The sequence below is a fragment of the Chiloscyllium punctatum genome, chromosome 34, assembly GCF_047496795.1.
Source record: "Chiloscyllium punctatum isolate Juve2018m chromosome 34, sChiPun1.3, whole genome shotgun sequence".
NCBI lineage: Eukaryota > Metazoa > Chordata > Chondrichthyes > Orectolobiformes > Hemiscylliidae > Chiloscyllium > Chiloscyllium punctatum.
The window spans coordinates 47143639-47156808 of NC_092772.1; the positions used below are offsets into that span (position 1 = coordinate 47143639).

The 13170-nt window shown below is 60.1% G+C and overlaps 1 pseudogene; it reads left to right on the forward strand.

The window, feature by feature from the left end:
• The first annotated feature begins 1738 nt into the window (after window positions 1-1738).
• LOC140458818 (beta-1,4-galactosyltransferase 3-like) lies at window positions 1739-8669 on the forward strand (annotated as a pseudogene).
• Window positions 8670-13170: the final 4501 nt, after the last annotated feature.

Here is a 13170-nt window from a genome sequence, read left to right on the forward strand (position 1 = left end):
AGTGTTTGATGAGGGGACAGTGTAGAGGAAGCTTTACTCTGTATCTAACCCCGTGCTGTCCCTGTCCCTGGGAGTGTTTGATGGGGGACAGTGTAGAGGGAGCTTTACTCTATATCTAACCCCGTGCTGTCCCTGACCCTGGGAGTGTTTGATGGGGGGACAGTGTAGAGGGAGCTTTACTCTGTGTCTAGCCCCGTGCTGTCCCTGTCCCTGGGAGTGTTTGATGGGGGGACAGTGTAGAGGAAGCTTTACTCTATATCTAACCCCGTGCTGTCCCTGACCCTGGGAGTGTTTGATGGGGGACAGTGTAGAAGAAGCTTTACTCTGTATCTCACCCCGTGCTGTCCCTGTCCCTGGGAGTGGCACAGGGTGGCACAGGGGCTGGAGGGGGTTACAGAGATAGGGAGGGGGTGTAGGGGCTGGAGGGGGTTACAGAGATAGGGAGGGGGTGTAGGGGCTGGAGGGGGTTACAGAGATAGGGAGGGGGGTGTAGGGGCTGGAGGGGGTTACAGAGACAGGGAGGGGGTGTAGGGGCTGGAGGGGGTTACAGAGATAGGGAGGGGGTGTAGGGGCTGGAGGGGATTACAGAGATAGGGAGGGGGTGTAGGGGAGGGAGGGGGTTACAGAGATAGGGAGGGGGTGTAGGGGCTGGAGGGGGGTTACAGAGATAGGGGAGAGGGTGTAGGGGCTGGAGGGAGTTACAGAGATAGGGAGGGGGGGTGTAGGGGCTGGAGGGGGTTACAGAGACAGGGAGGGGGTGTAGGGGCTGGAGGGGGTTACAGAGATAGGGAGGGGGTGTAGGGGGCTGGAGGGATTACAGAGATAGGGAGGGGGTGTAGGGGAGGGGAGGGGGTTACAGAGATAGGGAGGGGGTGTAGGGGCTGGAGGGGGTTAGAGAGACAGGGAGGGGGTGTAGGGGCTGGAGGGGGTTACAGAGATAGGGAGAGGGTGTAGGGGCTGGAGGGAGTTACAGAGATAGGGAGGGGGGTGTAGGGGCTGGAGGGGGTTACAGAGATAGGGAGAGGGTGTAGGGGCTGGAGGGAGTTACAGAGATAGGGAGGGGGGTGTAGGGGCTGGAGGGGGTTACAGAGACAGGGAGGGGGTGTAGGGGCTGGAGGGGGTTACAGAGATAGGGAGGGGGGTGTAGGGGCTGGAGGGGATTACAGAGATAGGAGGGGGTGTAGGGGCTGGAGGGGGTTACAGAGATAGGGAGGGGCTGTAGGGGCTGGAGGGGGTTACAGAGATAGGGAGGGGGTGTAGGGGCTGGAGGGGGTGACAGAGATAGGGAGGGGGTGTAGGGGCTGGAGGGGGGTTACAGAGATAGGGAGGGGGTAGAGGGGCTGGAGGGGTTACAGAGATAGGGAGGGGGTGTAGGGGCTGGAGGGGGTGACAGAGATAGGGAGGGGGTGTAGGGGCTGGAGGGGGTTACAGAGATAGGGAGAGGGTGTAGGAGCTGGAGGGGGTTACAGAGATAGGAGAGGGTGTAGGGGCTGGCGGGGTATACAGATGGTGTAGAGCACCAATGAACAGGAAGGGGTTTGGGTCCATTGGGACGGTGTAGATTGGGAGTGAACGGGAAGGGGGTTTGGGTCCATTGGATGATGTACAGTGGGAGTGAACGGAAGGGGGTTTGGGTCCATTGGGCAGGGGGTAGAGTGCGAGGTGAAGCCCTCCGATGAGTCTTTTTGAGTTGAGGAAGGTTCCCCAGGAATCTCGCTCTCTGTTTCTGACTTTGCAGGTGACCCCGTGACCCTCCCACTCCCTGCCTCCCCAGGATGTGCATCATGGCCGTTCCTGCCTCCATCTTGGAGTGGCCTTCCAACTCCCACTAGCGAGTAACCCCCTGGAACGCCGTCAATACCCTCTAACAGTGCCAAGCGAGCAGTGGTTTATCGAGCCAATCAGAGCGCAGCGTTCCTGGGACTTGACGTCGTGCTCCACAGGAGCTGGTGTTTGGACTCGGTGGGAGGGGGACGTTGGTGGGGTGTGGTATTGCTGAGTGATGCCCCTGTGAAGGGGACGAGCCAGACGTTGGGCTGTGACTCTATCAGTTCCTTGTGCCCACGCCCTTGGGGCCCCGCTGTGAGATACCAATGAAAATACCCACCAGAGTGCGTTTCCCTGGCTGTGCTGGGGAGTGCCCCAGCTGTTGGTCATTCTGTTGGTGTACCACGAGGGATCGCGCCAGAGGGTCAGTGCCATCGTCAGTGCCCTGTGGAAGACAGGATCAGTGCCCAACACCTCCCAGGCCAACAGCTCGCAGCCCGGAGATATCTACGCCAATCTCAGCCTCACCACCACCTCCTGGTGGATGAAGACCAGCTCCCGTACTGTCCATCGGTCTCACCGTACCTCAGTAAGTGGGAAAGGGGGGCTCCGGGGTCGGGAGTGACTCAGAACAGAGGGGGCACAGGGGGTGGCATAGGGGTTAGAGAGATGGGGAGGGGTTGGAGGGGCTGGAGGGGGTTACTGAGACAGGAAGGGGGTGTAGGGGGCTGAAGTAGGTGAGAGAGTTAGGGAGGGGTGAGGGATTTAAACTGGGAGGTGTTAAATTGACGGAAGCGATCAGTAAAGATTTCTTCTTGTAGGATTGGTATTCCAGTCCCTACAGATGGAGGATAGAGGGAGTGAATGGGAAGGGGTCTGGATCCATAGGGATGGTGTAGAGTGAGAGTGAATGGGAAGGGGTTTGCGTCAATAGGACGGTGTAGAGCTGGAGTGAACAGGAAGGAATTTTGGTCCATTCGGACAATGTCGAGTGAGTGAATAGGAAGGCATTTTGTCCATTGGGATAGTGTACAGTAGGAGCGAATGGGAAGTGGTACGCGTCCATTGGGACAGAGTAGAGTGAGAGGGAATGGGAAGGGGTTTGGGTCCATTGGGGACGGTGTAGAGTGGGAGGGAATGGGAAGGGGTTTGGGTCCATTGGGGACGGTGTAGAGTGGGAGGGAATGGGAAGGGGTTTGGGTCCATTGGGACGGTGTAGAGTGGGAGGGAATGGGAAGGGGTTTGGGTCCATTGGGACGGTGTAGAGTGGGAGGGAATGGGAAGGGGTTTGGGTCCATTGGGACGGTGTAGAGTGGGAGGGAATGGGAAGGGGTTTGGGTTCATTGGATGGTGTAGAGTGGGAGTGAATGGGAAGGGGTTTGGGTCCATTGGGACGGTGTAGAGCGGGAGTGAATGGGAAGGGTTTGGGTCCATTGGGACGGTGTAGAGTGGGAGTGAATGGGAAGGGGTTTGGGTCCATTGGGACAGTGTAGAGTGGGAGGGAATGGGAAGGAGTTTTGGGTCCATTGGGACGGTGTAGAGTGGGAGGGAATGGAAGGGGTTTGGGTCCATTGGGACGGTGTAGAGTGGGAGGGAATGGGAAGGGGTTTGAGTCCATTGGGGCGGTGTAGAGTGGGAGGGAATGGGAAGGGGTTGGGGTCCATTGGGATGGTGTAGAGTGGGAGTGAACGGGAAGGGTTTGGGTTCATTGGGACAGTGTAGAGTGGGAGTGAATGGGAAGGGTTTGGGTTCATTGGGATGGTGTAGAGTGGGAGGGAATGGGAAGGGGTTGGGTTCATTGGGGACGGTGTAGAGTGGGAGTGAATGGGAAGGGGTTTGGGTCCATTGGGACAGTGTAGAGTGGGAGGGAATGGGAAGGGGTTTGGGTCCATTGGGATGGTGTAGAGTGGGAGGGAATGGGAAGGGTTTGGGTTCATTGGGATGGTGTAGAGTGGGAGTGAATTGGAAGGGTTTGGGTTCATTGGATGGTGTAGAGTGGGAGGGAATGGGAAGGGGTTTGGGTCCATTGGGGACGGTGTAGAGTGGGAGGGAATGGGAAGGGGTTTGGGTACATTGGGACGGTGTAGAGTGGGAGGGAATGGGGAAGGGGTTTGGGTCCATTGGGGACGGTGTAGAGTGGAGGGAATGGGGAAGGGGTTTGGGATCCATTGGGGACGGTGTAGAGTGGGAGGGAATGGGGAAGGGGTTTGGGATCCATTGGGGACGGTGTAGAGTGGGAGTGAATGGGAAGGGGTTTGGGTCCATTGGGATGGTGTAGAGTGGGAGGGAATGGGGAAGGGGTTTGGGTCCATTGGGACAGTGTAGAGCGGGAGTGAATGGGAAGGGGTTTGGGTCCATTGGGACAGTGTAGAGCGGGAGTGAATGGAAGGGGTTTGGGTCCATTGGGATGGTGTAGAGTGGGAGGGAATGGGAAGGGGTTTGGTCCATTGGATGGTGTAGAGTGGGAGGGAATGGGAAGGGGCTTGGGGTCCATTGGGGACGGTGTAGAGTGGGAGGGAATGGGAAGGGGTTTGGGGTCCATTGGGACGGTGTAGAGTGGGAGGGAATGGGAAGGGGTTTGGGTCCATTGGGGATGGTGTAGAGTGGGAGGGAATGGGAAGGGGTTTGGGTCCATTGGGACGGTGTAGAGTGGAGGGAATGGGAAGGGGTTTGGGTCCATTGGGATGGTGTAGGGTGGGAGGGAATGGGAAGGGGTTTGGGTCCATTGGGATGGTGTAGGGTGAGAGTGAACAGGAATGGGTTTGGGTCCATTGGGATGGTGTAGAGTGGGAGGGAATGGGAAGGGGCTTGGGGTCCATTGGGATGGTGTAGAGTGGGAGTGAATGGGAAGGGGTTTGGGTCCATTGGGACAGTGTAGAGCGGGAGTGAATGGGAAGGGGTTTGGGTCCATTGGGATGGTGTAGAGTGGGGAGGGAATGGGAAGGGGTTTGGGGTCCATTGGGACGGTGTAGAGTGGGAGGGAATGGGAAGGGGTTTGGGGTCCATTGGGACGGTGTAGAGTGGGAGGGAATGGGAAGGGGTTTGGGTCCATTGGGGATGGTGTAGAGTGGGAGGGAATGGGAAGGGGTTTGGGTCCATTGGGGACGGTGTAGAGTGGGAGGGAATGGGAAGGGGTTTGGGGTCCATTGGGACGGTGTAGAGTGGGAGGGAATGGGAAGGGGTTTGGGTCCATTGGGACGGTGTAGAGTGGGAGGGAATGGGAAGGGGTTTGGGTCCATTGGGACGGTGTAGAGTGGGAGGGAATGGGAAGGGGTTTGGGTCCATTGGGATGGTGCAGAGTGGGAGTGAACAGGAAGGGGTTTGGGTCCATTGGGAGATGTGGAGGGGGTGGGGTCTGTTTTCATTCTGTTGCCCTGTTGTTGGAGGATGCTGATTGGATGAACGCGGTGGATGTGGTGTGTGTGGGTTTACAGAGAGCATCAGATAAAGTTCCACACGACAGACATTGTGGGGAAATGATCGCTCCCAGAATGACAGTGGGACAGGGACAGGGACAACCTGGCATTGGTTTAGGGGGGTGTGTGTGTGTGTGGGAGAGTGTAGGGGTGTGTGTGTGTGTGTGGGGGTGTGTGGGTGTGTGTGGGGGTGTGTGGGTGTGTGTGTGGGAGAGTGTGGGTGTGTGTGGGTGTGTGTGGGTGTGTGTGTGTGGGGATGTGTGGGGGAGACTGTGTGGGTGGGAGAGTGTGTGTGGGTGTGGGGGTGTGTGTGTGTGTGTGTGTGTGTGGCTGTATGTGTGTGGGTGTGTGTGTGGGGGCATGTGTGGGGGGGAGACTGTGTGGTTGGGAGACTGTGTGTGTGTGTGCGTGTGTGTGGGGTGGTAGAGTGTGTGTGTGGGTGTGGTTGGGAGACTGTGTGTGTGTGTGTGTGTGTGGGTGGGAGAGTGTGTGTGTGGGTGTGGTTGGGAGACTGTGTGTGTGTGTGTGTGTGTGGGTGGGAGAGTGTGTGTGTGGGTGTGGTTGGGAGACTGTGTGTGTGTGTGTGTGTGGGTGGGAGAGTGTGTGTGTGTGTGTGGGAGGGAGAGTGTGTGTGTGGGGTGGGGAGAGTGTGTGTGTGTGTGTGTATGTGGGTGGGTGGGAGAGTGTGTGTGTGGGTGGGAGGGAGAGTGTGGGGGGGGTGTGTGGGAGAGTGTGTGTGGGTGTGTGTGTGTGTGTGGGAGAGTGTGTGGGTGGGAGAGTGTGGGGGGGTGTTGGTGGTTGGGGGTTGGTCTGAAAGTCCAATCGTGTTGTGCAGGACAGCAGTGACCCTCCTGGTCTGATGAGCAGAGACTGTATTGAGAATGATCCTGAGGGTGGGGGTGGAGTGGACAGTGAGGGAGGGTCTCTGGGAATACAGAGAGATCCTGACGGACCGGGCCAGTGAGCCGAGGAATGGCAGACAGTGTCTAATTCCGGGAAATGTTGGTTATAGATGGAGTGGGGAGAGGGGTGACAGGTTCCAGAGCGGGTCTAACCCCCTGTCCCCATTCCCCGGTAGGTGGTCCGATCAACGTCAGTTTCCAAAAGGAGCTGACCTTGGAAGAGGTGAGGAAGAGGAACCCCATGGTGCTGGCCGGGGGGTGGTACAAACCCCCAGACTGCAAGTCGAACCACAGTACGGCCGTGTTGGTCCCTCACAGACATCGGGAGCAGCACCTGAAATACCTTCTGTATTACCTCCACCCCATGCTCCAGAAACAGCAGCTGCAGTACCGCATCTACATCATTCACCAGGTGGGGGCGCACCGGGACCCGGGGAGGGGGGGCACAGACCCGGGGAGAGGGGGCACAGACCCGGGGGGGGGCGGGCACAGACAGGGTAACGGTGGTGGTGTTTCAGGGTCAGACACTCTGAGGGTCAACAGCACCACAACGGTCTGTAGGGGATGGTAGTAAACAGAGGTCAGGCCGTGGGAAGGTACCAGGAGGGAGGGGAACGGTGTGGTGGGTGGGATACCAACCTGCTGCGAGACCACCAGGTGCCCCCAGTTCAGGGGCTGACCCCCCTCCCTGTCTCCGTCTCTCTCTCTCTCTCTCTCTCCCTCGCTCTCCCCAGTTTCCCCCACCCCGATATTTCTCTCCTTCTGAGGTCTGACCCTCCTGTCTGTGAGATTGGGAGAGGGATGGTAGGGTGAGGGTGATCACTGAGTCGGGAGGTTTGATCAGAGTTCATTGTCTCACTGATTTCCTCTGTCTCGCTCCTTCTGTCTTGCTCCCTCTGTCTCTCCCTCTGTTTCTCTCTCTCTCTCTCTCTCCCTGTCCCCCTCCCTGTCATATTCCCTCTCTCCCCCCAGGCTGGGAATGGTACCTTTAACCGAGCAAAGCTATTCAATGTGGGCTTTAAGGAGGCGATGAAGGATACAGACTGGGATTGTCTGTACTTTCATGATGTGGACCTTATTCCTGAGGATGATCGCAATCTCTACACGTGTGAGAAATATCCCAAACACTCCTCTGAAGCTCTGGACAAGTTCGGATACAAGTAAGGAGGGAGCACCGCACTGTCGGAGGGTCAGTGCTGAGGGAGTGACCACTGTCGGAGGGTCAGTGCTGAGGGAGTGGGCACTGTCGGAGTGTCAGTGCTGAGGGAGTGCCGCACTGTCGGAGTGTCAGTGCTGAGGGAGCACCGCACTGTCGGAGGGTCAGTGCTGAGGGAGTGACCACTGTCGGAGGGTCAGTGCTGAGGGAGTGGGCACTGTCGGAGGGTCAGTGCTGAGGGAGTGCCGCACTGTTGGAGGGTCAGTGCTGAGGGAGTGGGCACTGTCGGATGGTCAGTGCTGAGGGAGTGGGCACTGTGGGAGGGTCAGTGCTGAAGGAGTGCCGCACTGTCGGAGGGTCAGTGCTGAGGGTGTGCCGCACTGTTGGAGGGTCAGTGCTGAGGGTGTGGGCACTGTGGGAGGGTCAGTGCTGAAGGAGTGCCGCACTGTCGGAGGGTCAGTGCTGAGGGAGTGCCGCACTGTCGGAGGGTCAGTGCTGAGGGAGTGCCGCACTGTCGGAGGGTCAGTGCTGAGGGAGTGCCGCACTTTCGGAGGGTCAGTGCTGAGGGAGTGGGCACTGTCTGAGGGTCAGTGCTGAGGGAGTGCTGCACTGTCAGAGGGTCAGTGCTGAGGGAGTGGGCACTGTCGGAGGGTCAGTGCTGAGGGAGTGGGCACTGTCGGAGTGTCAGTGCTGAGGGAGTGCCGCACTGTCGGAGGGTCAGTGCTGAGGGAGTGGGCACTGTCGGAGGGTCAGTGCTGAGGGAGTGGGCACTGTCGGAGGGTCAGTGCTGTGGGAGTGGGCACTGTCGAAGGGTCAGTGCTGAGGGAGAGGGCACTGTCGAAGGGTCAGTGCTGAGGGAGTGGGCACTGTCGGAGGGTCTGTGCTGAGGGAGTGCTGCACTGTCGGAGGGTCAGTGCTGAGGGAGAGGGCACTGTCGGAGGGTCAGTGCTGAGGGAGTGGGCACTGTCGGAGGGTCAGTGCTGTGGGAGTGGGCACTGTCGAAGGGTCAGTGCTGAGGGAGAGGGCACTGTCGAAGGGTCAGTGCTGAGGGAGTGGGCACTGTCGGAGGGTCAGTGCTGAGGGAGAGGGCACTGTCGAAGGGTCAGTGCTGAGGGAGTGCCGCACTGTCGGAGGGTCAGTGCTGAGAGAGTGGGCACTGTCGGAGGGTCAGTGCTGAGGGAGTGGGCACTGTCGGAGGGTCAGTGCTGAGGGAGAGGGCACTGTCGAAGGGTCAGCGGTTAGAGTTCCCTTTGATGTAGCCAGTCACTGCTGTTTTGTTTATGCAGAGTACGGTTCCCGAACTACTTCGGTGGTGTTTCTGCCCTGACCCCTGGCCAGTTCATGAAGGTCAACGGCTTCCCCAATAATTACTGGGGATGGGGCGGAGAGGATGATGACATCGCTTCCAGGTACAAGGTTTCTATCTGAACTCAGGGTAGACCCACAATGTCCCTGAGGGAGGGAATCCCAGGATTCTGACCCAGGAAGGAACGGCCGATAGGTTTCCAAGTCGGGATGGTGAGGGGGCTCGGAGGGGAACTTGCGGGAGGGGGGGGAGTGGGGGGTGTTCCCATGTACCTGCTGCCCCTTGTCCTTCTCGATGGAAGTGGTAGTGGGTTTGGAAGGTGCTGCCTGAGGATCTTTGGTGAGTTTCTGCAGGGCATCTTGTAGATGGTACACACTGCAGTTACTGAGGGTCGGTGGGGGGAGGGGATGGTACACACTGCAGTTACTGAGGGTCGGTGGGGGGAGGGAGGGGATGGTACACACTGCAGTTACTGAGGGTCGGTGGGGGGGGAGGGAGGGGATGGTACACACTGCTGTTACTGAGGGTCGGTGGGGGGAGGGAGGGGATGGTACACACTGCAGTTACTGAGGGTCGGTGGGGGGGAGGGAGGGGATGGTACACACTGCTGTTACTGAGGGTCGGTGGGGGGAGGGAGGGGATGGTACACACTGCAGTTACTGAGGGTCGGTGGGGGGGGAGGGGATGGTACACACTGCTGTTACTGAGGGTCGGTGGGGGGGGAGGGAGGGGATGGTACACACTGCTGTTACTGAGGGTCGGTGGGGGGAGGGAGGGGATGGTACACACTGCAGTTACTGAGGGTCGGTGGGGGGAGGGAGGGGATGGGACACACTGCAGTTACTGAGGGTCGGTGGGGGGAGGGAGGGGATGGTACACACTGCTGTTACTGAGGGTCGGTGAGGGGAGGGAGGGGATGGTACACACTGCAGTTACTGAGGGTCGGTGGGGGGGAGGGAGGGGATGGTACACACTGCTGTTACTGAGGGTCGGTGGGGGGGGGAGGGGATGGTACACACTGCTGTTACTGAGGGTCGGTGTGGGGGGGGAGGGGATGGTACACACTGCAGTTACTGAGGGTCGGTGGGGGGGAGGGAGGGGATGGTACACACTGCTGTTACTGAGGGTCGGTGGGGGGGAGGGAGGGGATGGTACACACTGCAGTTACTGAGGGTCGGTGGGGGCAGGGAGGGGATGGTACACACTGCAGTTACTGAGGGTCGGTGGGGGGGGGGGGGATGGTACACACTGCAGTTACTGAGGGTCGGTGGGGGGGGGGAGGGAGGGGATGGTACACACTGCAGTTACCGAGGGTCGGGTGGGGGAGGGAGGGGATGGTACACACTGCAGTTACTGAGGGTCGGTGGGGGGCAGGGAAGGGGATGGTACACACTGCAGTTACTGAGGGTCAGTGGTGGGGAGGAGGGGATGGTACACACTGCAGTTACTGAGGGTCGGTGGGGGGGGGAGGGAGGGGATGGTACACACTGCAGTTACTGAGGGTCGGTGGGGGGGGAGGGAGGGGATGGTACACACTGCAGTTACTGAGGGTCGGGGGGGGAGGGAGGGGATGGTACACACTGCAGTTACTGAGGGTCGGTGGGGGGGGGAGGGAGGGGATGGTACACACTGCAGTTACTGAGGGTCGGTGGGGGGAGGGAGGGGATGGTACACACTGCAGTTACTGAGGGTCGGTGGGGGGAGGGAGGGGATGGTACACACTGCAGTTACTGAGGGTCGGTGGGAGGGAGGGATGGTACACACTGCTGTTACTGAGGGTCGGTGGGGAGGGAGGGATGGTACACACTGCAGTTACTGAGGGTCAGTGGTGGGGAGGGAGGGGATGGTACACACTGCAGTTACTGAGGGTCCGGGGGAGGGGGGGGGAGGGGATGGTACACACTGCAGTTACTGAGGGTCGGTGGGGGAGGGGAGGGGGATGGTACACACTGCAGTTACTGAGGGTCGGTGGGGGGAGGGAGGGGATGGTACACACTGCAGTTACTGAGGGTCGGTCGGTGGGGGAGGGAGGGGATGGTACACACTGCAGTTACTGAGGGTCGGTGGGGGGGGGAGGGAGGGGATGGTACACACTGCAGTTACTGAGGGTCGGTGGGGGAGGGAGGGGATGGTACACACTGCTGTTACTGAGGGTCGGTGGGGGAGGGAGGGGATGGTACACACTGCAGTTACTGAGGGTCGGTGGGGGGAGGGAGGGGATGGTACACACTGCTGTTACTGAGGGTCGGTGGGGGGGAGGGAGGGGATGGTACACACTGCAGTTACTGAGGGTCGGTGGGGGAGGGAGGGGATGGTACACACTGCAGTTACTGAGGGTCGGTGGGGGGGGGAGGGAGGGGATGGTACACACTGCAGTTACTGAGGGTCGGTGGGGGGGAGGGAGGGGATGGTACACACTGCTGTTACTGAGGGTCGGTGGGGGGGGAGGGAGGGGATGGTACACACTGCAGTTACTGAGGGTCGGTGGGGGGGAGGGAGGGGATGGTACACACTGCTGTTACTGAGGGTCGGTGGGGGGAGGGAGGGGATGGTACACACTGCAGTTACTGAGGGTCGGTGGGGGAGGGAGGGGATGGTACACACTGCAGTTACTGAGGGTCGGTGGGGGGGGAGGGAGGGGATGGTACACACTGCAGTTACTGAGGGTCGGTGGGGGGAGGGAGGGGATGGTACACACTGCTGTTACTGAGGGTCGGTGGGGGGGGAGGGAGGGGATGGTACACACTGCAGTTACTGAGGGTCGGTGGGGGGGAGGGAGGGGATGGTACACACTGCTGTTACTGAGGGTCGGTGGGGGGAGGGAGGGGATGGTACACACTGCAGTTACTGAGGGTCGGTGGGGGGGGGAGGGAGGGGATGGTACACACTGCAGTTACTGAGGGTCGGTGGGGGGAGGGAGGGGATGGTACACACTGCAGTTACTGAGGGTCGGTGGGGGGGAGGGAGGGGATGGTACACACTGCTGTTACTGAGGGTCGGTGGGGGGAGGGAGGGGATGGTACACACTGCAGTTACTGAGGGTCGGTGGGGGGGGAGGGGATGGTACACACTGCAGTTACTGAGGGTCGGTGGGGGGGGAGGGAGGGGATGGTACACACTGCTGTTACTGAGCGTCGGTGGGGGGGGAGGGGATGGTACACACTGCAGTTACTGAGGGTCGGTGGGGGGAGGGAGGGGATGGTACACACTGCTGTTACTGAGGGTCGGTGGGGGGGGAGGGAGGGGATGGTACACACTGCAGTTACTGAGGGTCGGTGGGGGGGAGGGAGGGGATGGTACACACTGCTGTTACTGAGGGTCGGTGGGGGGAGGGAGGGGATGGTACACACTGCAGTTACTGAGGGTCGGTGGGGGAGGGAGGGGATGGTACACACTGCAGTTACTGAGGGTCGGTGGGGGGGGGAGGGAGGGGATGGTACACACTGCAGTTACTGAGGGTCGGTGGGGGGAGGGAGGGGATGGTACACACTGCTGTTACTGAGGGTCGGTGGGGGGGGAGGGAGGGGATGGTACACACTGCAGTTACTGAGGGTCGGTGGGGGGGAGGGAGGGGATGGTACACACTGCTGTTACTGAGGGTCGGTGGGGGGAGGGAGGGGATGGTACACACTGCAGTTACTGAGGGTCGGTGGGGGGGGGAGGGAGGGGATGGTACACACTGCAGTTACTGAGGGTCGGTGGGGGGAGGGAGGGGATGGTACACACTGCAGTTACTGAGGGTCGGTGGGGGGGAGGGAGGGGATGGTAAACACTGCTGTTACTGAGGGTCGGTGGGGGGAGGGAGGGGATGGTACACACTGCAGTTACTGAGGGTCGGTGGGGGGGGAGGGGATGGTACACACTGCAGTTACTGAGGGTCGGTGGGGGGGGAGGGAGGGGATGGTACACACTGCTGTTACTGAGCGTCGGTGGGGGGGGAGGGGATGGTACACACTGCAGTTACTGAGGGTCGGTGGGGAAGGGAGGGGATGGTACACACTGCAGTTACTGAGGGTCGGTGGAGGGAGGGAGGGGATGGTACACACTGCTGTTACTGAGGGTCGGTGGGGGGGGGAGGGGATGGTACACACTGCAGTTACTGAGGGTCGGTCGGGGGGAGGGGATGGTACACACTGCAGTTACTGAGGGTCGGTCGGGGGGAGGGGATGGTACACACTGCAGTTACTGAGGGTCGGTCGGGGGGAGGGGATGGTACACACTGCAGTTACTGAGGGTCGGTGGGGGGGGAGGGAGGGGATGGTACACACTGCAGTTACTGAGGGTCGGTCGGGGGGAGGGGATGGTACACACTGCAGTTACTGAGGGTCGGTGGGGGGGAGGGAGGGGATGGTACACACTGCAGTTACTGAGGGTCGGTGGGGGGAGGGAGGGGATGGTACACACTGCAGTTACTGAGGGTCGGTGGGGGGGAGGGAGGGGATGGTACACACTGCAGTTACTGAGGGTCGGTGGGGGGGGGAGGGAGGGGATGGTACACACTGCAGTTACTGAGGGTCGGTGGGGGGGGGAGGGGATGGTACACACTGCAGTTACTGAGGGTCGGTGGGTGGGGGGAGGGAGGGGATGGTACACACTGCAGTTACCGAGGGTCGGTGGGGGGAG